Source organism: Onychomys torridus, chromosome 19 (assembly GCF_903995425.1).
Source record: "Onychomys torridus chromosome 19, mOncTor1.1, whole genome shotgun sequence".
In the NCBI taxonomy this organism is placed as follows: domain Eukaryota; kingdom Metazoa; phylum Chordata; class Mammalia; order Rodentia; family Cricetidae; genus Onychomys; species Onychomys torridus.
The window spans coordinates 50,284,520-50,310,460 of NC_050461.1; the positions used below are offsets into that span (position 1 = coordinate 50,284,520).

At 47.7% G+C, this 25,941-nt stretch overlaps 1 protein-coding gene across 4 annotated transcripts in view; it reads left to right on the forward strand.

The window, feature by feature from the left end:
- Positions 1-25,941, forward strand: part of Scaf8 (SR-related CTD associated factor 8) — a 175,368-nt gene that overhangs the window by 126,588 nt on the left and 22,839 nt on the right. For 3 of the 4 annotated variants that reach the window (XM_036168651.1, XM_036168652.1, XM_036168648.1), the window contains one exon: positions 14,008-15,159. The exons of the other annotated variant lie outside the window; for it this stretch is intronic. The gene's annotated coding sequence lies outside the window, so the exon portion shown is untranslated. Of the gene's footprint in view, positions 1-14,007; positions 15,160-25,941 lie in introns of those variants that run through there. 4 annotated transcript variants of the gene reach the window in all.

Here is a 25,941-nt window from a genome sequence, read left to right on the forward strand (position 1 = left end):
TTTATGTGTATGGCATTTTTTTCAGCGTACATATCTAATATATGTCATCATAATATATTTAGGAAACTCCAAATTCTCACGTTAGTTAAGTGGTATATTTTCCGAGGCACAGAGTCTGGATCTCTCCACAGTTTTACAGGCGTTCAGCTTGGTTGCTCCCCTGAGGGCTTCAGTGAGCAGGGCCTTTCTGTCTTCAGTCTGGGACACATTGGCCGGTCCATTCAAAAGCCGAGTCTTTTTCAAAATGGCAGTCACCATGGGCTCTGTGGTCTGGGTGGTGAGGAGGTGAGTTAGTGGGAATGAAAGCCCCTCACTTCCTCCACACACACATACATGTCCAACACAGTTCACTCTGCTAGGTGTCTCTCCTGTTTTTATGACAAAATTCCAATCAGGAGACATCTCTGTTTTGTAAATCTTTGTAGTTTTCAAAACACTTTTTGCTAAGTGTCAAAGCAGAGGCCCTCTCGTGCAAGGGAGTCTGGTCTGAGGCTGCACGTGTTCTGGTACCCTACTTAAAAATCACACAGAAGTGCACAGTGTAGGGAATTGTAGGGTAGGGTGAGGATAGACAGGATCAAACCCCCTACAACTACTTAAAAATCACACAGAAGTGCACAGTGTAGGGAATTGTAGGGTAGGGTGAGGATAATCAGGATCAAACCCCCTACCACCCCAAATCTGGGCATTTTTCATTCCTAAAACTATAGAATTCTGTTTGCCTGGCACAGAACTAGCCAGAAGGAGCGTCTTTGCAAGAGGAGCCGACGGAGCTCGCGGGCGCTGGAGTCCCCAGAGCCGGCCCTTCCTTCCTTCTGGTTCCCCTCCCAGCAGTCGCCTCAAGTCAGGGGCTGCATCCCTCTGCAGAAAAATGGGTGCCAGCACTCCGTGATGCCGAGAGGAAAGGCAGAAGCGGGAGGAAAATGGGAGCTGTTGCCCCGACGCCGTGTCTGGCTGTGCTCTCTCCTTCTGGGAGGGGTTCAGAGATAAGCGTGGTGGCCGGAGATTTCCTAGAGAGAAGCTGACACATGGGTACAGTCAGTAGAACGACCGACCCCGCCAGAGAGAGGCAGTGACACATGATGATGCCAAGGCACAGGCGGGGTCTGGATGGGCTACACCCGACATGCGCAGACGAGACTCCACAGTCCCGGATGAAAGTCGGAGTCATGCCGGACTGCAGAGCGCTGCGCAGATAGCAGGCCTGAGATGAGGGGGCACAGGGGTCTGGAGTCTAGGGTTAAACAGTGCTAAGTCAGGGCTCCAGTGTGAGTCAAAGGACCTGTAGAAGGTAAATAGGGACTTCTCCATCAGCACTGTTCTGGTCTTGGACAATGACGGAAACTTCCAGATCAGCCCGCAGCTCCCCGCAAATCCAGAGCAGGCAAGAAGGAGAGAATGCTAACTAACGCTTGACCTTCAAGCCCAGGGAAAGTTTCCTAGAAGGCTGAGCCAGTGAATTTAACATCATTTCTGGCAAGATGCCTAAAGGAGCTCATTGAAGTGTTAATGGACTAGACATCGTTAATGTAATCTTGACTATGTATATTGTATATACTTATTGGATATGATTTTTCTTGTATTAGTTAGAAGGTTTTTTTTGAATTTTAGACAAAAACGGGAAATGAGGTGATATTGTGTTCCCCAAAATATTGTGTGTTCCCTGAAATAAACTTATCTGGGGTCAGAGAACAGGATGGCCACAACAATAAACATGAGGGTAGGCAGTGGTAGAACACGCCTTTAATCCCAGCACTTGGGAGGCAGAACCAGGTGGATCTCTGTGAGTTCCAGGCCACTTTGGAAACAGCTAGGCATGGTGACACATGCCTTTAATCCCAGGGAGTGGAGGCAGAAAGAGAAAGATTATATAAGGTGTGAAGACCAGAAACTAGAAGCATTTGGCTGGTTAAGCATTCAGGCTTTTGAGCAGCACAGTTCAGCTGAGAGCCATTGGGATGAGGACTCAGAGGTTTCCAGTCTGAGGACATAGGGTCAGCTGAGGAATTGGTGAGGTAAGATAGCTGTGGCTTGTTCTAATTTTCTGATCATCCAGCATTCACCCCAATAACTGACCTCAGGTTTGATTTTATTAATAAGAACTGTCAAGATTCCTGCTACATTGAAGGACTGGTCAAATGGGTGTGGTAGTCTACATCTGTAATCCCGGCACCCGGGAGGCAGAGGCAGAGGCAGAGGCAGGAGAACCTTGGGTTCAAAGCCAGCCTAGGATACACAGTAAGACGCTGTCCCAAACAAGATGACGGAGTCATTCAGAGCTGTGAAGATGGCCGAGGCAGTAAAGCGCTTTCTGTACAAGCTCGAGGACCTTAGGTCAGTCCTCAGAACCCATGTGAAAAAAGCCAAGTGCGGCGGCACACGCCTGTGATCCGTGCTGGGGTAGCAGAGACAGACAGATTCCCAGAGCTCACTGACAGCCCAGCCTAGCGAATCAGTGAGCTAGGTAGGAAAGCCTGTCTCAAAACACAAGGTGGATGGCACCGAGGGGTAATAACCAAGGTTTACTTCTGGCCTCCAACCACACCCACACATATATACCAGGCATATATACCAAGAAATCAGTAATAACAAATCAATAAATGACTGCTTCATTGAGTGTTAAAATGGTCCCAGTGTAACCATTACTGGGTTATTAAGAACAAATTGCTTTCAGAAAAATGATTATTTTTGAAAGGCTATTTTACTGGTGGCGGCACTGTCAGTAAGGGACTGAGAGAGTTGCTTAGCTTGTGACATCGATGGAGGGGGAGGCCTGGCGGTGGTGCAGCAAGCCGCCTCACTCCACCTAAACAGTAATGGACCAGTGTCACCCCAGGGAAGAGGGCACTTCAGGCAGCCCCTCAGTCCTGGATCTCAGCGAATGTCTGGCCTGGCCCTTGCCTTAGAGTGTGCAGTCGTTGGAAGCCTTGGCCTGCCTGGGTCAGAGGGAGGAAGCCAAGCCCAAGCCACGTGACACAGAGGCACTGGAATAGTACCAAATCCCTTCCTCCTCATGCCCTCGGGAAATTCTGAAGTCCCCTTTGAAAGGCTCAAGAGAACTCTGACCTCAGATCTGTCCTGTGGGACCTATCGATCACTTATTTGAGTGAGGAAAGAGACATCAGGCCATAAATTAAGCGAAGGGTGATGTGTAGTGAGAGAGCCAACAGCGTCAGGTAAGCTCTGTGCCCCTGAGGCAAGCTCAGCCACTTGCTGTGTGGAGAAAACCCTGGACAGCAGCCCCTGGGGGAAGAACTTGATGGAGATGAAAGGGCAGGAAGAGAGGTCACTGGCTGAAGCTCTATGGCCTGATTTGCATATCTCCCCTACTGGCCACAGGAAACCTCATTTGCATATCTCCCTTACTGGCCCCTGGAGAACTGAGCTTGTGAATCAGAGAGAATGAGCTAAGTTTGTTACTATTGCAAGTTGGTGGAGTTAGTAAGGATGGGCAACGGGCTCTGGTTGAGATTTTAAGTTTTAAGTTGTTGATTAGAAACATAAAAGCCCATCCATAGGACTTTGAGTGCTCAAGCCAAAGGCGCGTGTCACTCAACTAAGATAAGCTATGGCGAGGTTCCTGGCACTGGCCGCTAACTCCATGTGCAGAACCTGTGATCACCTTTGAGTGGGGGTTGGGGAAGTGACAAAAGCCATGGGAACTGGGTTGCCAGCATGTTCCCAGGCACCTGTAGTCCAGGTGAGGCAGGTTGTACTCACTGTTGGCATGTGCACTGTCCTTCTTACCCAAAATAGGTTGCTGGGGGGCGGGGGAGAGCCTGTGCCAGAGCCCACATTCTCTAAAACAAACATCCCCCCCCCCCCCCCCGGAACTATTGAGGATTGAGGGATGAGAGATTTAGATAGAAACACAGACTAGCCTCTGGAGGGCTTGGATCAAAACCCACCAGCCCCTTCTGTCTCTTCTAAAGGGCTTTTTAAAGGAGTGCCAAGGGGCGGAGCAAAAGACCTCCCCCCCCCCCCCCAGCACAGCCAAGTGCAGCCCCTTCCAAACACCTGGTAACCATGCATGTGGTCAATCCATCCCCTTATGCAGCCCTGCTAGGTAAAGCAAGCTCAGATCTCACTGGGAAACCTCACAGGGTGAAGGCACAGATGTTTCACTCATCTGTCTTGAGCTCTACATCAGTCCCAAGCTCAGGGCGACAGAAGGACAGTGTTTATAGCTGGGATCAGTAACAAAAGATTAACACCCTGAAGCCACCTTCATTTCTGGAGGGGCCAGCGGCTTGCTGTAGAGATGCACACACCCTGTAATCCCAGCTCAGGTAGAATAGGAGAGAAAACACTGGAGATGCAGTGGATTGTAAGCTTGAGATAAGAAAGAATTTTTGGCGTAAGCCTATTTCAGGTAATATTTGGCATAAACTCATGCTAAAGTTGATTAACCATGAATTTCTAGTTGGCGAATTTGACAACATCCCTTAGTATTATAGCGGCTGGATTTAGGTTAGGAGTTTGAGCATTCTCTACAGTTTTCTTAAAAAAAAAAAAATGTCCATCAGCCTTGTCCCTGAATATAGTACTGCTGAGTGGAACCAAGCCTCGTTCAGCAACCCTCTTGGACTGATGCATACACCTCTTAGGTCCACTCTGTCTGCAGTCAAGAAAACATGCTGAGTATGGGAACGACCGCTACAGAGCCCTTTTCAGAGTTACTGTGGAAAATAGATGTGCAGATCTAGACGTGATTATGGAAACTGACCTTAACAAAGGACATGAGAACCACTCCCCGCAACTAGTGGATAACTCACAGGGCAGAGTCACCTTGAGGTTGGACATGTGTGGCTTAGAATTTAGAAATTGGAAATGAGGATGGGGTGAGTGAGGGGATGTTTTACTTGAAATATGGGATGTTTTATAGGTAAGAGAAAAATAAGGAGATATTTCTGGCTCCAAAAGGGACCTTTGTAAAGAGACTTGGCCAGGACAAGACTGCCTGGCTACTATGAAAACCGCTTGGAATGTGTGTGTTGTTAGCAGTGAACAGTTACTGTGTAACAAACAGAGGCAAAATGAGTCCAAGCTCCGCCTTTTAAGTAGCTGTAGTGAATGCTTGTTGAAAACACAAAGCGCTAACCCAGGTAGGCCGGCAGCTCATGGCTCTTTACAGTTAACAGTCACTGCTGAATGTTCCCTTGTTTTTTAATTGTGAAAACTGCCTATGCAGATTAAGAAATACCAGCGATGTTAGAAACCTGCAGCACGATTGGAATAAACCCCAAATAAAAAATATGCCATAATTCACAGGGATAATTTTCAAATTATTACTTTGGAATATGGCTGAGGATTTTTTTTTTTTTTTAAGAGACTCTTAACATACGGTCAAAGCTAAACTGTATCTCTGATTTCATTGCTCTCCTTTGAATAAGTAATGAGCCAGTAGACAGTGTTTATTGGAGTCCTCGGGTGCCACTCAGGAACTGTCTGTGTATATAGTACAAACCAAACAGCAGCAGGTGAAGGCTGGCCTTCCTATCCCACTGACTCTGTAGCTACTTTTCTGTTACTGCTAATGACTAGTCACTTCTTCCCTGTGTCCCCGCCCCAGGCACTGTCCCTCGAGTCCCTGCTGGGTGTCTGTTAAGTCCAGCTACCACACAGATTGTGGACACTCTCTGCCATGCATCCTGGGAAGAATTCCAAAGAATGAGCTCCATAAACGGGGCTAAATCTAGCTTGTCACAGTTCCAAAGAGAGAAAAGAGCCAAAAGTTTTGACACCATTTCAGGGGTGGTGGTGGCAGCGAGACACATTTGAGCTGATTTCCTGAGCCTCTGAGCTTCTCTGGCAGCTCCGACCAGCAGTGGTTCATGGACGCAAAGAAGCTCTTTGTTGGGCCCAGCTCATGCTATATTCTGGCAGAAGTTTCTTCCCACTCAGAAGACTGGTCCCATCTGTGACTTATCACCCCCAGAGTCCCTTGGGGAATGAACAAATGTTTGTTGAAATGTCACAGAAAAGTTTCGTTCCACCTGCAACCCACAGTATAAACTAGGAAGATGAGGACTCCACAGATGTGTATTCCTGGGATGGCGTCAGTGATGGCTGCCTAAGCGGTGGAGAAGGGCTGTGACTGAGTACCAGCTGCAGTCTGGATCCAGCCCACACCAAACAGCCCAGAGCTTTCCTCCCCTCCTCCCTACAGGTCTACCAACCAGCCTTAATAAATTCACACGTCCCCTACTTATGTAAGGAAAGAGTAGATGGTTAAAAGGAACATCACAAGAACAGGAAATGTTTTCTTTGAAATGAATAGAGAAGACTCAGGACTCAGGGGCTTTGGATGGTCCAGTGCCATGTGGCCAGAGAGAGAAGGAACCATTTCTTTCAAAGACATAAAAAGGAAGACAGAATATTTTTCCTTTCGTAAGCTTGTAAAACGACTGACTCTCAAAACATAATCTTCTGGCCCTAGAAAACTCTTAACAAAGGGTGCAATGTACAATCAAGTCATCCTGAGACCTGCTGGGATTTTGTTTTCTTCTCTGTCCCGTCTCCAAGCCAAGGCACTTAAACCAAGAACACCCCACCCTGTCCTGAATTATGATCAACTTCACTTGCCCCGTAGTCCTCTGTCATAGTAGCGTTAAGGTGTTACTCTTCCACTGAGTCACAAGGATCATGAGTGACAGATGATGACGATGATAATGATGATGATGATGATGATGATGATTTGTGTGTGTATGTACACACACACACTCAAACACACACACACACACCATGTAAGTCTTGAGCTTTTTGTGACTGTTTCTTTCTCAGTGTGCATGCAATTGACCCAAAGAAGGGAGAAGGGAGAAGCCTGAAAAGAAAAAAGAGTTGTTTGCTGACATCTTCTAACTTGGGTGCTGGATTCTCATTTGTGGGGTGAATCAAGCTTCCCAACAATACACATTGTGACCTCAGCAAGGGATTCATCCCTAAGGAGACTTTATGACCTCCCCGAGTCTGATGCTGAGTGGTTGACAAGGATCCAATCCCACACAGAAGAAAAGGTTGTAATGAAGGACCCTTGTGAGAAAATGTCCTGAGTTCACAAGAAACCAGGTCTTCCTCTGAAGAATCTCTGGGGTTTCGTGAATGTGGACAGATGTGGGCATACAAGTGTATGCCCAGATGTGGAAGCCAGAAAGTCAAGTAGGCGGTGTTCTGTTGTTCCTCAGGCCATTGGCCCCTTGTTTGGCTTTTTTTTTTTTTTTGGAGACACAATGCTGTCTTTGCCCAGAACTCATGAAGTAGACCAGCTGGCCAGGGAGCATCAGAGAGCTACATGTCCTCACTTCCCCAACACTGACAGACATCACAGGCATTCGCCACCATGCCCAGTTTTTCTGATGTGGGTTTGTGTAACTGCAAACTAATACTTGGGTGCCATGCATCACTGCCTGTGACATTTATGGCTACAGCTGTCCTAAGCTGCCTCACGGCATATAATCATGTATAAAGTTGCCGAGGCACAAATGAGGATAGTATGGACGGCAGGGCGGGTGAGTCTCAGCTGGGTGAGTAGGCCTGTTGACTGTTGTCATCTATGCACACACTTGCTTTTCTTATTCCTCATTGCCTGTCTTAGTGGGAGGACAATGTTGTAATATCCTGGTATTTACCACTTGACGTCTGTTAATGTCCATCATATGCCCCTCCCACAAGTCTGAAGTCTTCTGAGCTATTTTCAGGGCCCTCGACAGCTGGGTGGAATGCAGGTGCTGTGTCCAAGGAATTACCATAGGTGTGTTCTAGAAGGTTCTCTGCTCCAACTCCAAGTGAGGGGTTTCTTTGTGGGGGACAGATGCAGCAGGCTTCAGCTCCCACAAATACTGCAAAGAGGTTCACTTCCCTATCCCCAATCATGGCCGACGTTTCTGAGGGATTTGATTCTGGAAACTACGCGTTTTAAAAAACAACAAAAACCCACAACCAGTCATTTTTCCTTCTAGTTAGTCTGTGCTTTGGGGTTTGCTGGGGACAAATGTTCCTGAGATTGTGCTGTGTTATAGAAAGAGAAGATCTCTTAGCGCTTCATTCATTTGGACTAGATCTAGAATTCTTTGTGAGCCTATTAAAATAAGGCACTGTGCCTTCCCCAAAACTCTTATTCTGTTTTAAATGTTTTATTTTGTTATTATTTTGTGTATGTGATGTATAGATGTATGAATGTGGGTGCACACATGTCATATCGTATAGAGATCAGAAGACAGTCTGCATGCAGGCGTCAATTCTTCCATCATCTGGGGTCCTGGGTTTTGAACTTAGATCATCAGGCTTGGTGGCAGGTGCCTTGACCAGCCTGTTACACTGTTCAAACATGTCAGATTTTGCTGGCACCAGGGTTACACTAATAGACCACAGACTCTGTAGCTGTGCGGGTCATCACAGATGGCAGTTGCCTTTGGGGGGTGTCTCAACCCTCCCACCACCCCCTACCCCGCTTTGTGTTTTTAAGTAACTATGATCCTAATTGTTGGATTCAGCAACTCTGCACTACTTTATGATGTGGACCCCAGATCCTCCATCTAGCCAGGCAGGGAAGCATTTACTAGTCGGCCTCTGTAAACACGGGAGCAGATGCTTCTTAAATTTCAGGCACCTACCTTCCTATTAGTACTTTGAAAACAGCTTGTTTGCACTTTCAAATGCTCCTGGGTGAGAGAGAAAGCACACATGCATTCAGAAAAGAGACCTGATACAGAGATGAGCCTATGGGCGGTGCAGCCCGGTTGGAGGCTAGCCTGGTTACTGTAGGCACCCAGCCTGGGTCCGTGGGGTACCATTTCTTTGGTATCCAGAGATGGAGGTTTTGTAGAGCCATGGGTGGCTGTTTCGGTCTTGAGTCTTTCCAGGATCCCTTTTCTCCTGGGCATTCAAGATTCAAGGAGAGTGAGTGGCTTGTCATTTCCTAGACTAAGTCCTATCAATTCACTGTCACTAATTCAGTTTGCAAATGAGTTTCGGCAGCCATTAACAAGAATAGCATCTGTGCAAGTGAACGGCCATGTCGGCTCAGCAGCTAAGCTGTTGAGGACAGCTGAGGAACCAGATTGAGTTTGCTTCTTGAAGACTGGATATATAGGAAACTCTGAAGCCTAGAGGGACTGTTCACTTTTCAAAGGGCTCCTTTTCCTTGAGAGAGAGAGAGAGAAGGAGGGAGGGAAGGAGGGAGGAAGGGAGAGAGAGAGAGAGAGAGAGAGAGAGAGAGAGAGAGAGAGAGAGAATATATTTACAGTAGGATTTAAAAAAAATGGCTCCTTGCAGTACCCTAAAAATAAGGCTTCATTATTACCCTGCTTTTCAGAGTATTCATTATGCATAAAGATGGTATGCCTATAACTCTACATCTTTTAAAGGTAACTTTTAATATCATTAGAACTTTTTTAGTTGATAGATTCTGTTCTTTTGAAGGAATATTAGCTGTTTTCACTCTGGCTTGGAGTAGAGGGGTAAGCTTTTAAACCTGTATCCAGAGGAGAGCTATCTGAAGCTGCTGCAGGTCAAATGATTGCTACTCGGCCCCAGCCCCCAGCCCAGCTTTGCCCAGCATGCGGGATGCCTCTGCTGCCTATGGAATGGAGGCCGGGGTCTCGAGTGGTACTTAGCAAGGTAGACTCTAGTCTTCCCGGGTGACCAGGATTATCCATCAAGCCCTGCATTTGTCCTCCATTGAGTGTCCACTGAGCCCCAAGACCTCAGGAAAGTGAGTTCATGCCTGGGCTCTGCTCTCATAGGGGCTACAGCCCAGTGTCCCGTCTTGTAGACCTAGTAGACTGTTGTATGGTAACAGAAGAGTGCCTGGGAGAGCCTCTTCTTTCCTGTCTCTGCTTACGGCTTCTCTCCCAGCCTCCACCCCAGAGCTGAGGGTATCCGAACGCAGAACTGCCACACTGCGTGCCTTTCAGCCGGGCTGTGGTCTTCTGGGAGTGCTTGCTTAGCAGAAACTCTGGGTCTTTTTCCGTGCTTCCACAGAGATGAGCGTTGATTTTTTTTTCCCCCCTTTAGCGCTGGTGTACTTACGTACCAACCTGTGTGTGGCCATTCCCTCCTTTGAGGAGGATGATCCAGAGAGAAGGGGGGAGCACTAGGAGGTGAGAGAGGAGGGGGGGAGGCTCGGCTCGTGGGTGGGGACAGGGTGTGGAATCATGTTATCAGTACAGTCACTGTCGCCCAGGTCCCGAGCAGGGTGAGGCTGTGTGTTCTCTCCTTTGCATTTCCGTCAGCCACAAAGGAGTTCCCAGACAACAGGAAAGGGGTGTGTGTCTGTCTGTCTGTCTGTCTGTCTGTCTGTCTGTCTGTGTCTGTGTATATACACAGGTTCCTTGGAGGCAGGAACCTGAGGACTGTGTAGCATTAGCCCCCGAGGTTGGTGTTATAGCAGAGGCAGCTAGCTACTCCATGGTCGTGTTGGTGGCTGGCTGAGTTCTCCCACAATAGGGAGAGGAGGGATGTACATCCTAGACAGAGGCCGTGCAGAGCCTCAGCCTTGGAGTCCACTCCATGAGTCTCCTGGCTGGCCTCTTGTCCTTCAGGCTGCTTGGGAACATGGCTGCAGAAGGAAGAACGGCCCTCTTACAGTCCTCCCTTGGAGGGACACTTCCCACATAACCCTTCCCTTGGCGCTCACAGCTGCGGAGAAGTTCGCCCGAGGGCCTGCCGGGTGTCTGGGTTCACAGTGCATGCTCCCAGATACCTCCCTGTGGATGAGCTAGCCGGAGGGACTCTGCCAGGCCCTGAATGCTGACCCCAACTCCTTCCCAGCAGCAGACAGTATTACAGTATTTATGGAAACAACTCAGTCCATTATAGCCCCAAAAGCCTATGTAGTCAAATCCTTTGTGCTTAATGGCTTCACTTTTCAGGATTTGTAATATCTGAGTGTTCTTTTTTTTTTTTCTTTTTAATTAAATGAATAAGGGGTGTTATGGGACCAAGAATTCAGGCATTACATAGTCTCTTAATGTTTGTGTGTCCAAGGGGGAAGGAGTTTGGTTCTTCCGTTTTCTTTGGGTTAAAATGATTCCCAAGGTCTGGGCTGATTTAACCTCTTTTCTTATGGTAGATTTAAGTGGTTGCTTTGGGCTTAGTGGCTACTCTTGAGTACATACAATACACATGTGGACATCAGGCAGATAGTGTGACTTCGGTTGCACAGAGGAGCTCTGGGCATTCCCCATCATAGAATAAACTTCCTCACTAGGCAGTGGATGCCTTTGTTATTTTAATCATCCTTGTACTCGTTATTTGGAAAGACAGGGCTTCGTGTTGCTCCAGTCTGATAGGATGAAGCTCGGCGCATCCTAAGTAGGTTTTAAACTACTGAACAATAAAACAGAGCGAATTCTTAGAACGCATCTGCAGTGATTGATCATCACAACCCTGTGCCAGCCATCCTGAGCCCATATGGGCTGACCAAACAGATCAAGCTGGCCAGGGCAGATGGGGACCTGGCATCCGTGAATAACTCCATGGCTTTCTTCCCACATGTCAGGACGGGCTATCTGGAGCTTAGTCTGAGCATCTTGGGAAACAACATGTGTATGCCAAGTGTGCCCGCATCCCCTTCTTCTGGGGCCCTGCAGGTGTTCATCCAGGATCTTCAGTGGAGTACACTGCTGCTCCGGCACTGATTTTCTGTCCCCCTGGCTCCTTCATCACACCCCTTCATCTTGGATGCAAAGCAGAAGTTAAAGGCGGTGTGCGTTTTCTAGTCCGGGAGGGGATGAGCTACAGAGGGGTCAGAGGCTCTCTGTGGGCTTTGTTGCCCTCTCTCTTCATGGCTGTCACTGAGAAATGACTCCCAGGTTATACGGCCTGCAGATAGGGCCATTGGTTCAGTGGGAAAAACCAATCGGATGACAGGATCCTTACCATAAGCGGGAGAAGTACTTCTGTTTCTCCATGCTCTTGCTTCCCCCGAAGTCATATCTTAAGGCGGGGTACATCTTTGCCTAGTTCTTTCTCTGTCTTCCCTTTCCCTAGTATCCTTACCTAGGGACTTGACCATCTGGCCACTGACCCTACAGCTGGATAGTATGAGAGGCGGCGATGGGTATAGAAGCAGCTGGACCTCTTTGCGGCCCTCAGCACCTACGAATCATGGCATCTGGGGGCTAAGCCACTTCGATGTGGTGTCAGGGGAATAGACTGATAGGAAAGGCTTGGAATTAAGCGGCCAGGCATGCTTAGCCTGAGAACCAGTCCCTAACACTGTCTGGGTGTATCATCTTGGTTATTGAAACTCAGCCGACCTGTTGGCTCCTCTGATGGGAAGGGTTCATGAATACACCTCCCTCCAGGGCTCTTCAGGAGGGCACGGCAGGCTCCTTGGCACCCATTTTCCATCATGCTGCATCTGGGTAGGAAGCACATTCCTCTCCAACAGCCTTTACAGCAGCAGGGTGGAAATAGCTGAGCTTGTGAAAGACACGGAGGCCAACACGTTACCGAGGGTGGCTGAAGCTAGGGGGAAGGCTCCAAACATCCCGTCATCCCGTTATCACTGGTGCCTCCGAACCCTTTGTACCTGAGCTCCCTAGTTCTGGTCCCGGTTCTTTACTGCAGAATTATGGGTCAGTCGTGAGACACTCTGGTAACACGGGGAGTAACCTCTGGCCGTGGGAGAACTCACTTCTTCACAGAATCTCATCATGAGCCAAGCTACTTATGTAATTTGGAAGACACGCAGTGATGTGTTGCATCCCCAAAGCTTTCCGAAGTAAGAAGGTTTCCTGGTTTGGGTTTCTGTTGTTGCTGTTGTTTTTGTTTGTTTGTTTGTTTGGGGTTTTTGTTTTTGTTTGCTTGTTTGCTGGAGACAGGGACTCACTTGTAACCCAGACTCAACTCAAACTCTCCATCCTTGATGGTTTAATTGCACAAGGCCTCATGCGATTGAAACACCCAAGCTTGGAGCTCTGGCTTAGCCTTTCTCTGCGGGATGCTGGGCAAGGTGTGTCTCGGCACCCGTTTCTTTGTGGGGACAGTTCAGTCTCTCCGAGTATCCTCAGTAAAGCGTGTCATCTCTCAGAGCTAACACTATTCACAGAGGTTTGCAGAAGAGACAGGTACTGAGTAAGGGACCTGCCAGTATTGAGTGCTAAGAAGAGAGAACTGGCCTGGAAAGGAAAAGGCTTGCTTGCTACCATAGTTAAGGGCTCACTTCACCTAATGCTGAGCCTGTCTCCAGAGCAATCCTAACCTGGCTGGCTGTAGGGGAAGCTGGGTTCTCCGCTGTAAGAGCCAGCAAGCTCATACATGGGAGCTGGCCCCCAAAAGCAAGCACCATGCCATAGAAGCTGTGAGCCCACCATCTCCACATCTCTCATTGTTCCTTGCATTTTATTTAATTTTCATTTTATTTTATTCTTTTTTTGAGGCAGGGTCTTAGCAAAAGGGATGAAAATGGATGGGAGCTTTCCAGAATTTGCACTCATATAGCTTAACCATACTATCATTTGTGAAGATTTGATTTACTTCAGATACTAATATATGTTGAGGTTTCTCTGAATCAAGCTGGTTCTCAACACATAAAGCAAAGCTAGCAGCCATGTGTAGGGCTGTAAGCTTCTCCATTGGGAAAGACTACCGTGGCCAGACCTGGCTGTGCTCTGTAGGGATCTGAGAAGACAGGAATACATGGACACGTTAAAAGTTAGCCTCAGATAGCCACCACCTTAGGCATCATTGGCCAAAATACTTTTAATGTGTGTGTAAAGCAATTAGGGCACAATAATGGCAGGGGACCGTGTTAGTTCTTGGTAGAGGTTTAATTGGAGCCTAGATCTGCTGACTTTTGGGAAGGTCTGTCCCCTGACTATTTCTGTATAACTTGGGTTTCCCTGCTCTACTGGAAAAACGAATAGCAGTTCTGGGCACAGAAAAGGCATCAAACAGCGAAGCATTTGCTATTGTGTGGACACCATCCCTTCTTTAGGGGAAAAAAAATAGGAAAGTTATTCCATTTACCAGTGATGACGTTATTATTCCTTTTGTCAACAGGCAAGATGATGAATGAAGTCCTGGCAGCTTCCCGGGTCCCAGGCCTTGTAGAAATAAATGAGACAGACGTGCTTCAAAGTTCTAATGGGCATCACACCGGAAGCATTAAAAGGAGCCCCGCCGTTGCCTGTTGAGAAGGCTCTGTGCTCTCAGGCGAGGTTTCCGATTGAATCCAGAGGTTGCAAGCATGCCTCCCTGTATTACCTGTCGGAGCAGGTTTAATTTTATAAATTTCTAGACACAAACTCTATGAGTTTCTAGTTCATAGTCGTTCTTTTTGAGGATCCACTCAGACGAACAGTATTACATCCGTAAGAGATACGCACTCCCACTGCCCAGAACCGGTTGAGGATTCGGTGGCAACAAACTCCATCAGTAGCATCGTCCAGTGCATGATGGGAAGGACAGAGGGTGAGGAACCCCTCCCAGGGAGAGTCATACTGTGCCGGACCTACAGATGGCCAGAACCATAGTGTTACTACACCAGCGATTTCTTTCCCCCCCCTTGAACACAGTAGATGCTTACTCTACTGCAAAGCCATGTACAAAGCCTGGCCGTGGCTTCAATCCATTGTCATGAGTCACTTCCTTGGACACTCAAAAACACTTGAAAGTTGTAAGCTTTCATTTTTAAAATCCTTTTTAATGCAGCTCTGAGAAAATCCAGGGTTCAACACACTGTCCCGAACCCTTTGGTCCAGCCTCCCTATCCTGTCTGTCCTGCAAGCAGCAGGCACCCAGGTGGAGGTGAAAAGCCTTGTGGGAGAGGAGGGAGACTGTAATGACCAGGCCTACTGCATGGGCATTGACCACACTTCATGAGTCATTTCCTAGGAGCTTCTAATCCAGGCAGAGACCATGGCAGGTTGCTGCAGGAGTCCAGACCTGATCCGTGTTTTTGACAACCACAACCACCAGTGTTCACACAATACCCAGGGGAGGGGAGGACTCAAAAACTCAAATATGAGCATCATTTATACCCAAAAGAATATTTTTACTCATTCTTTTGTTTGTTTTGTCAAAAGAAAAAAAAATTAACGTGCTTGGAATTCTTTATCTGTGGTCCCTTGGAATGTAATCAACGAGAACCTAACACCCCCCACAGTATGCTGTCACTTTGGACATTCATAATAAAAGCTGAAACTCCTTTTGGTTGCCAGTCCTTTCTTTTGCCTTGTTTGGTACATATGTTTGATTTACCTTTGCCTGGCACCCATGCTGTCTGCACTGGTGTATGTACAAAGATGCATTCATCTCTCAAGCTTCCCTCTCGCCCCAACCCCCGTCCTTTTCATTGGGTGACTGACAGTTTCCAAATTGGCACAGCCACTCCTCTGTTATTTTCCTGGAAGACCAAGAGATCTTTGAATGCCAAGGTCTTTTTTTGAATATGCATTGCAACATGGATTAAAGCAAATTCCCGAGGGTTGTACCAAGGCTTTCTTGAGTTTCTACTTATATTTTCTATTAAATTAATCATAACGCGATTATGATACATCTTGGCTGGGATGTAGTTTCTCTTGATGAGCTGGAAACTGGAGGAGGCTGTGGCTGCTACAGTGACATGGTGTGGGCTTTTCAGAACATCTTTGTTTGCCTCCCCAGCATGTTGGGGTGTCATTTTATGTATTCCAGCACACTGCAGTTAAGAAAGAAAACAGCTTCCAAAAAGTCCAAACATGCCAGTCTTCTGAAGAATGTGTAGATCTTGCTTGGCACTCCTTCTCAATCTGCTGTGGCAATAAGAAATGATCACAAATTTCTGTCTTTGTAATTAACCTGCAATGGGCAGGTGTACCTACCCACCTAGCTTCTACCTCCTAGTACCTAATCCTTAGCCCCGAAAAGAAAGAACATGGATTTGGGGCTCACCAGGCTATTCTAGTGCATATATGAACAAATGGTTTGGGAACTTTGGGGGATGGGGAGATGGCTTGGTGGGGGGTGACTGCCACGGAAGCGTGAGGTCCTGAGTTTGAAACTCAGCACCGTGTAAAGAGCCAGGTGTGGTGATGTGTGTTTGTATCCCAGTGCTGAGGAAGGGGAGGGGCTCTCTGGTGTCTGAAGGCCACCCAGATTGGCCTAGTCAGTAAGCCCCAAATCCTACTAAGAGACCATGTCTCAAAAAAATATGTTGGACAGCCCCCAAGGAACAACGTCTCAGGTTAATCTATGGCTCGCACACACAAACTGATTTGACCGGCTCTTTGTTAGACATTACTGTTTCCCAGGCTGGTCACAAGCTCCTGAGTGCAGTCCTGCTTTATAGAGTGTCAGGTAGCCGTAGCAACAGATGCCTACGATTGTGCCCTTCTTCAATTGAAAAGTCCTCAAACTGGGGGAAACCTAGCAGGTCCCAAAAGTTTTCTTCCATGGGTGGGATGGTGGGCCAAAGTAGAGTCATAAAGGACTTAAAACTGAGCTCATTGCTTCAGGAGTCAGCATGTAGGCAGTCAGCACTGGGTTGGAGATGTTTTCTGAAGTTTATGTACACTGAGGGATCATCTATGGGAGAAGTTGTCCTGCGAACATCCAAGGACAACCCTCTTAGTGGCAGAGGTTGGTGCTGTCATGGCTGGTTGGTCTCAGAAAGCCCTGCTTCCCACCAGGATCCAACCAGCCCTCCGAGGTCACCATGCTGTTTCCCATATGCTACCCTAGCCCACAGTCAGCCACCAAGGAAGCCTTTCACAGGCCCCCTTCTGGAGAGACTTCACAAGTCTTCCGCTTCTGAAACAGCGTTAGGTGGCTAACATGCTGAAACTGCGCTGCAGCAGCCTTGGGGTGGGTGGCTTGGGTTTCGTGTAAGAGCCAGCCTCTCTCACCTGTGTTCTTGTTTGGTGACTTTATTCGGAGGAGGTGGGTGGTCTGAAGCAGTTTCTGTGTGGTTAATCAGTTCTCCGTAGAGTGGGGGTGGGATGGGGGAGACAAACGAACGAACGAAGAAGCCCCTCTGTTTCAGAGCGCTGCGCAGAGATGGTGACCATGACCTAATCATTTTCATTTGTGCTTTCAGCAGTTCAGTGAGTCGCCAGGCGCCATATTGCAGAAGGAAGGCCCCTTCTGCTCACTGCTAGTGAGGTCTGCATTCGTTTATTAAAATCGGGAGCGCTCCACACACTCACAGGGGCCACCAAACGCAATCAGTTTCTTGACTGCACGCTCTCTCGGAGTGCTGTTTAGGATTATAGAGCGATGGCGGCCAACCTGTCTCATGATGTTGGCCCTCGAGGCCTTCCTCGCCCCTTTGAGTGTATGCGAGAGATGTCGGACTTAACTCTTACTTCTTCTGAGGCACACATCTCTCTCACAATGTTGTTTCTAACAGAAAAGAAGACTAGAGGTCTGGAGAGGTGGCGCAGCCGTTAAATGCTAGGCTCACAACCACAGGCATAAGAAAAGACTCGAATCACAAGCTATGTGGGAGCAAATGTGGGCTCATTGGCACCCACTCTTGTGGCATCACAATTAATTCCTTCCAATCCAGTAGGATACAAGTAGATTAAATGCCTATTAGTATGCTTTAATGAAAACCATGAACTATAAAAATATAAAACACATTTTATTAACTAGACTTTTATGCAGTTTCGAGGGCTATGTTCTGATATAGTTTCTAAGGACAACTTCCATAAGCTTAATGCAAATTTCAAACCACTGAAGCGTCTTCAGTTCTAGACATAATTGAGACTTTCAGATACCTAAGACGGTCAGCTTGCACAGTTAGAAAAAACAAAAATCCTGAATATGTCTTCTTCAGTGGTGCTTTGCTGATCCCAGATGAGGAGGATATTATTGAGTAGAAGGGATCGCTAGTCAGAGATTATTTTTTGAAACGAAGTCCAAACCGAATTTTTGAAGGATCCTTTGTAGAGGATGGCACTCACATTGACAACTCCCTTCCCCTCACCTCCCAGTGTGAAGCAGTCTAGCTAGGTCAAGAGCCACAGTGGTCACAGATGGGTCAGGCCTCTGCCACTTATCATTGCAATGTCTCCTTTTACAGTCGGGGGGGGGGGGGGGGGGACACCTAGGGAAAAGGTGTCACCTCCAGTGGCCATGTTAACAGGAGTTTTGTTTTGTCCATGTGGAAGTAACTACACATACACGGGTATAGTATGAACAGGTCATGCAGTTGGAGACACAGAGCCAACTGACCACACAGTCTTAGATCATAGAAAAGCAAAACACATGAAGTTGAGCCAGCAGAGGGTTCCAGAGGCCTGCCCTGGCTTCTTCAGCAGGTGTGGACAGGCTCCCCGTAACAAAGGCCTCTGATGTCCGCCAATGCCTGCTCCCAAGGTAGGAATTTTAGGAGAATGTTGCAGGGACAGATGTCTTCAGACATCAGTTTCTTCACCATTCACCAAGTGCTCAGTGCTATGCCTGAGATCAAATGAAACCCCGTTACAGATCAGCAGCATCCTGTCACTTAGGATCCGTGCACTAGAATGCAGGAGTGTATTGCAGTTCACCAGAAAGTGGGTGTAAAAGCAGCTCACAGAGGCAAGTTAAAATTAGTAGTTTCTTCATAATGGAAATTAAAACAGTTCTTATGTAATAGTTGATACACACTTTTGCTCTCTCCTAGTCAGCAACACATTTATTTAGATTCCAAAACATCAGGGTTCGGCTAACTTACAACAGTGAGCCATTTCTTTGTGAAGTGTAGTGTTTCCAAGGACTTTTCATATAATTTCTGTGTCTTACAAACAGAGATCCTTTAACAAGTTTCCAAAAGCAACAGGCGCCGGGTGGTGGTGGCCTTTAATCCCAGCACTCAGGAGGCAGAGTCAGGTGGATCTCTGTGAGTTCCAGGCCAGCCTGGGCTACAAAGTGAGTTCCAGGAAAGACACAAAGCTACACAGAGAAACCCTGTCTCGAAAGAAAACAAAACAAAACAAAACAAAACAAAACAAAAAGCAACAGGCATTCAGGTGGAATTACCTAATTTTGAAGAATTTCTGGATTTCTGGTCTCAGGCATGGAAGAGATGATTTGAAAGCAAAATATGACAATACATTTTCTTTTCTTTCTTTCTTTTTTCTTTTTTTTTTTTTTGTCGGAGCTGAGGACTGAACCCAGAGCCTTGTGCTTGCTAGGCAAGCACTCTACCACCGAGCTAAATCCCCAGACCATTTTCTTTACTCTTAAACTCACATATAATCCCACACATATGTCCCCGTTCAATAGGACACCTGTTTCCTGAACCAATCTTTATGGTTACTTTATAAAGCTGACCACCCATAGATGTTCCTGTCTGACTCAACATAAGAACTGTCAGGTTTGACCAACGAATAGAAGGAAGGTAAACAGTTCAAAATGCAAGCACAATGGTCGCCTCTTACAGCCTTTGGAAATGATAGTAAAATGTAAGAAGCATTTCTACTATACAGTCAAATGTATTCTGTTTTTTGAAGCAGCCTTCCTATTAGAATGTTGATATTGAGGGGTAGGACTGTATCTTAATTGACAAACAAGAGTGCTTGCCCAGCATGCACAAAACTGGGTTTAATCCCAGGACCATATAAACCAGTTGTGGTGGCCTGTGATCCCAGCACTCAGAGATGGAGGCAGGGGGATCAGGAGATCAAGGGCATCCTTGGCTTCCCAGCCAGCTGAAGCCCACTCTGGGCTAGAGACTCTCAAAAAATAAGATAAAGGGGCTGGAGAGATGTTGTATCTGTTAAGAGCACTGAGTGCTCTTGCAGATGTCCAGGCTTCCATACTTAGCACCCACATGGTAGGTCATAATCATCTGTCCCTCCCGTTCCTGGAAATTCAGTGCCTCTTCTGACTGCATGCACATGGTGCACAAACATACATACAGTCCAAATACCCATACACATAAAATGATATTGTTTAAAAAATCTTAATTATATAGATAGATACATATATACATGTAGTTAGTGGGACACAGATATTTCACTGAGAACCAGTGGACAGAATATAGTTACTCAGAGCTCAGCTATTTTCTGATGTGGGGCTATTGGCAAGGTGCACAGAGGCAAGGGGGGTTTACACAGATCTTTGCTGCATTTGACACTGGGCAGAGAGAGACTGACCGAATGAATCTTACTTAGAAAGGTGCTTACTAAATACAAAAGAAAAACCCAAAGTTAGCGGCTGCTCCATGAACTAGGAGTCACGTTCATCTTTAGTCCCTCTGGACAGAGACCAGCATCAGTGGTCACAACTACCTGGAACGTGAGGCTTGAGAGACACGGGTTTGCTTTGATAACTCAAATACGTCCACCTCATGGTGGACACTATAGATGTCACTTAGTAAGCATTAAAAAAACACACGCACACATCAAATAAGCATAGGAATGACTGCAACCAAAATCATTTGCCAACTACCCCACTTTTGGACGTCAGCCAAAACACAGCAGTGGTGGTTCCTTTCCTTCAAGGCCCACTGGAATTCCTACTGACTTTAGTCTCCATCACTGGACCATCATAGGGGGGTCTTTGAGATAACACCATAGTTTAACCATGTCTTTAATATTGATGTATTTTGTGTGAGGAGAATGGGGAGTGCACATGCCGTGGAGTGTGTGGACGTCAGAGGACAACTTGTGGAAGGTGGTTCTCTCCTTGTGGGTCCTCCTGGGGATTGAACTTGGGTCATCCTAGGGTGTGCCCTGGACATCGGAAGTCTTCGAAGAGGTCCAAATGGATTCTGTCATTTAGACACTACTGGGTACAAATGGGATGAGAAGAAAGAGAAGGGTTGGTGTCAGGGCGTGGGTCCCACCCCTGCCTCTGTGAGTTATTCATGGAGACCTGACTGTCCTGATCTATAGGAGGGAGGTGGCCCCAGCAGCAGCTCTCTGATCCGTATAATGAAAATATCATCTGTTTTGTGTGATTCAGGACACAATGGGTTCAGCACAGGCTGGGCACTCAGGAAATGATGGCTGTCATTTATTCCCTAAGGTAAAATAAAGATATAGAAATGATGGTGGGTGATTAAGGGATGTCGGATTAATGAAAGTTCCAACCGGAAGGGTGACATCCGGCCTCACAGGGGACTCTTGCTTCATTTTTTCCTGGACAATTGAACGGCTCCTCTGGAGCTTTATTGAGAGATAATGCTATTTATTGTGCGCTCTGTTTCCCCAGGGTGGGACCAACAGGATCTGCTTGGCAGATAAATCCCGAGACAATGGGGAAGTGCACTCTTTGGATAAGGCCTGTGGAGTGTCTGAGTTTGGGGTGAGGTGAGGGGCACAGAGTTAATGTCACCTCATCGCAGTCCAGGGATGGCCCCAAGCACAGAAAGAGGAGAGAAATGAAGGGACAAAGACTATGTTGTTAGACTCTTAGCAAGTTTCCTCTGTTCCCTGCCTTTTTTATTACCTATTTTGTATTTATCTCAAAGAAACAAAAACTACCTTCTTTTTGAAAAGAAAAAAAAAATCTACAACACAGTGTCTATGGGATGGGCATGATTCCCGTTGTGCAAAGGCAGGAAGGACAAAGGCTTCCCACATGTGTGCATGTGTGCACAGTGTAGCTATTCACAGTGTATGGCGTGAGGAGATGTGTGTGCACTCTTCTCTGGGATGGAGCCGTCAAGAGATCTCAGTGTTAGAGCAGGTAGGAACGCAAGCCAGCACCCAAGCCTCAAGCTCTGTAACTATGAACATTGTGGGATTCTACACAGCATTTCTGACAACGTTTATTCCTCTGTTTGATAAAGACCGTAGCTTTTCATCTGATTTGCAGAGAACTTGATAGCGCCCCTCCCTGTCCCCCTCCACGCACCCCAACCAGAGAATTGATATTATTACAAAGGAAACAACCCAAAGGAATCGGTTCAAATCTGCAGTCAGGAGCCAATGAAAATAGAGCTAAGTGCAGGGGTAGGCTCTGCTACTGTTAGCTGAGGGTATTGAGTTGCCTGAAGCCCCTGGAAAGAAAGCTGAGCTGTGGTTGCTGATGCACAATCACCTTGGGTCTCCTACCAAGGCAGAGTCAGGAAGCCACAGGGGCTAGTAACAGAGTGGCAGGCTCAGGAGACACAGGTCACGAAAAGCCAAAAAGAAGCTTTGATATAAGAACAACAAGCCTGGTTTGGACTTCGTTTTCTTTTTTTCCCCCGAGGCTCACGGACTCAACAGAGTTTTACAGAGTGAAGGTATTGGATAGCTTTCATGAGAGCATTAAATCCTGACACTAACAGAATGTCCCTAATAATAATAGTGACCACACCGGGTCAACCAGGCTTGCAGTAGCCAGGGAACAGCTGAGGGATGCCTTGCCACCCCCATCCCACCCCAACCCTGCCTGGAGAGGACAGGCTAATGATTAGTGGCTTTATACCTGCTTCACCTGGACTGAAGATTCCTCAGTTCTTTTATATGCTAGGAATTCCTTTCCTCTAAGCCTCAATTTCCCCATCTATAAAAATGGAGATAAAGGTGCCTGCCTCTGGGATCATTTCGAAGATAACCAAAAGCAGATTAGGCATCTGGCTGATCCTGTCATGTTCACTATGTCAGATATGTTTTGGATTGTGGAACCTTGGTATTGTAACTTCTTATAACAAAACGTTAACTCTCCTAGAAAGGAATAGGGCCTGTTGTTCAAGCTCAAAGTCTGAGAAAAATAAAAGAGCCTTTTTTTTTTTTTCTTACTCTTTCTGGTCCCTGCCCTGCCATGGTGACCTCAACCATAAACTCTCTTGATTTGATTTTAATGTTTTGATACAGGGTCTCATATAGCCCAAGCTGGCCTTTGTCCCTGTCTCTATAGGTAGCCAGCCATGCATGGCCTAGAATTCCTGATCTTTCTGCTTCCACCTCCCAAGAGCTGGGATTACAGGTGTGTGTACCGCACTTGGTTCTTGGTTTGATTTTTAATTATGCAAGAATTAAAAATGAACTAATACAACATAAATTATTCCAGTGAACTCTAGAGGACTGAAAAGGGACGTGGGAGGGAGGAAAGGGGACATGGACTGCTCCAGGAAACAGAGCATCCTTACAGAGGCAGAGGATTGATTGCTACTGCTTGTTAAAGATCGTTAGGACCCGGTTGACGATATGCTGGGGACTGAGGCCAGGGTGACCCCAGAGAAGTCAGAGCATCCACTAACATTGACCTCTCCTTTGTGTAATTACCAGAGTATACAACTGGGATTCAGCTCACCCTCTCAACAGGTACTCAGCATATGCTGACTGAGGGCTGCATAGACTCGGACTTCTGAGCGTCCCTTCCCAACAAGGGTAATACTGAAGTTGTGCCCATGTTTTGAGGGGAGATGGCAAGATGAAGAGATAAGGAGTTCGGGGCTTTTCCTTCTCCAGGTTTAGGGAAAGTCCCTTTCAAATGTGTCCAGAGCTTTGTAGCTCTTCTCAGCCCTTCTACCAGCTGCCCTCAGGTCCCTCACCAGGACAGGTCCTCACTGCAGACTCCAGGGCCTCTCCTCCCCACCACCCCAGGCTCCAGGGCCTCTCCTCCCCACCACCCCAGGCTCCAGGGCCTCTCCTCCCCACCACCCCAGGCTCCAGGGCCTCTCCTCCCCACCACCCCAGGCTCCAGGGCCTCTCCTCCCCACCACCCCAGGCTCCAGGGCCTCTCCTCCCCACCACCCCAGGCTCCAGGGCCTCTCCTCCCCACCACCCCAGGCTCCAGGGCCTCTCCTCCCCACCACCCCAGGCTCCAGGGCCTCTCCTCCCCACCACCCCAGGCTCCAGGGCCTCTCCTCCCCACCACCCCAGGCTCCAGGGCCTCTCCTCCCCACCACCCCAGGCTCCAGGGCCTCTCCTCCCCACCACCCCAGGCTCCAGGGCCTCTCCTCCCCACCACCCCAGGCTCCAGGGCCTCTCCTCCCCACCACCCCAGGCTCCAGGGCCTCTCCTCCCCACCACCCCAGGCTCCAGGGCCTCTCCTCCCCACCACCCCAGGCTCCAGGGCCTCTCCTCCCCACCACCCCAGGCTCCAGGGCCTCTCCTCCCCACCACCTCTTGTCCCTACTCCTGTTCCCTTGGCTTCAGAGAGCTACGGAGTGATCTGTCCACAGGCAGGCTTTGAAAAGACTGTTCTACAGTCTGACAGTAAACGTGTGGTCCCCTTGCCCAAGCCGGGGAGCCCAAAGAAGGGCTTGGTGAGCTACCTGGCCTGTGAGGAGTGAGTGAAAATAAGCAGAATGCAATCTGGCTGTTGTCTCTTGGGTGACTCAGTCGTGTCTTCACATGGCTGCCTCCAGCTCTGCTTCCTTCTGCCATCTCTTAGGAGGACATGTGTCTTAGGGTCTGCCCAGACTCTAGGATGATCTCGGAGCCTTGAAATCTTTAACTTAACCTCATCTGCAAAGGCCCTTTTCCCAAATAAGGTCACGGCCGGGGGTTTCTGAGGCAAAGACTGTCCGACCCATCTTGCAGCACAGTCCCAAACTTGCGTTATCTCCAGAGGTATTTTCTTGTACCTCCCCTAAAATGTGGTTTCTCTAAACACCTCAAGCTATCATTGGCTAGAATATGGAATATTCTAGAATATCACTTGAATAATAGAACACTATTAACCAGGGGATGAAATTTCATATAAAGATTTCAGCTTGATGCATAAGCGAGGGGGGGGGGGGGACACCAAAGATCACCAGGGGTAGCGGTGCATACTGTAACCCCAGCAGTTGGGAGGCAGAGGCAGAGGCAGAAGGATCAGGTGTTTAAACTCATCCTCAGCTACATGGCAAGTTTGAGGATAGCCTGGGACTCCTAAGACCCCGTCTCAAAACTAAACAAAACAAAGCAAAAGACTAAAAGACCCTTAAATCTGAGTGCCTCTGCCATGCTTCTGGTCCCCAAATTCTTATGTCTTCCTAAGAGGTGTAGCAGTCTCCACGCTTTCTGCTTGTACCATCCTACATCTCTTTCCATACCCCCACATACACATATATACTCGTACATGCCTATCCTATCTCTCAAGAATAGGACCCAACCAAGGGGGTACTGGTTGGGGGTAGGGGCCCTTGCTCTATAAACTCAAGGCCTGAGTTCAAATCCCTAGCATTCAGGTAAAAGACTGATACATATGCCTGTGACTCAACATTGGGGAGCCCACACAAGGAAGATCCCAAGAGCCTGCTGTTTGGCTAGCCTGGTCTAAATAGTGAGTTTCCTGTTGGGTGATAGACCCTGTCTCAAGACGACAAAGTAGAGATTGACAGAGGGAGACGTCTGATGTCCTGCACGTTGTCTGTCTTCCTTCCTCTCCTTCCACCTTCCCCTCCCCCTTTCTCTTACACACACACACACACACACACACACACACACACACACACACACACTACACCCGCAGTCTGAGGTGTAGCTCAGTAATAAACTACTTGCTGGCACACATAAGGCTTTGGATTCATCCTCAGCAACAAAGAATAAACAGGAAATACAACCCCAGCTCCCAGGCCTGGCGTCTGAGGCGGTACCACTTCCTTACCCTCACCATGCTCCCCTCATCTCAAGACTCATGGCTGCCTGTCATTCTCACACCTCTCCCAGTGTGCCCCGCCCTGACATCATCTCAAGGTCTTTGAGCCTCAGGCCCAAGGGACTTTTTTTTTTAATTGAAATCTTCCAGCTCATACTGAATCAAACATTAAAATGCACCCACCTGCCACATGAAGTATTTTTGGACACAGGAATACTTTAAAGGTTTTTGTATGCCGGCTTCAGACTTTATGTGACTATGTGTGAAATTTTGAGAGTGCGTTCAGGGTTACAGCCAGCTCCCATGTACTGCAGGCATTGTGGGTAGGGACGACATCCAGCCTGCAAGTCCTGAAGTGAAGCAATGTCTTCATGACCATTAAACTCTAACCCTAGGCTCAGCTTTGTTTAGTTCCCTATGTTCAGCTGTTGTGAACTCCAAGTCTACTGTCTCCCTTGCCTATTTCTCATATCATTCTTACGTCCCTGTCACATCAAAGCTGTC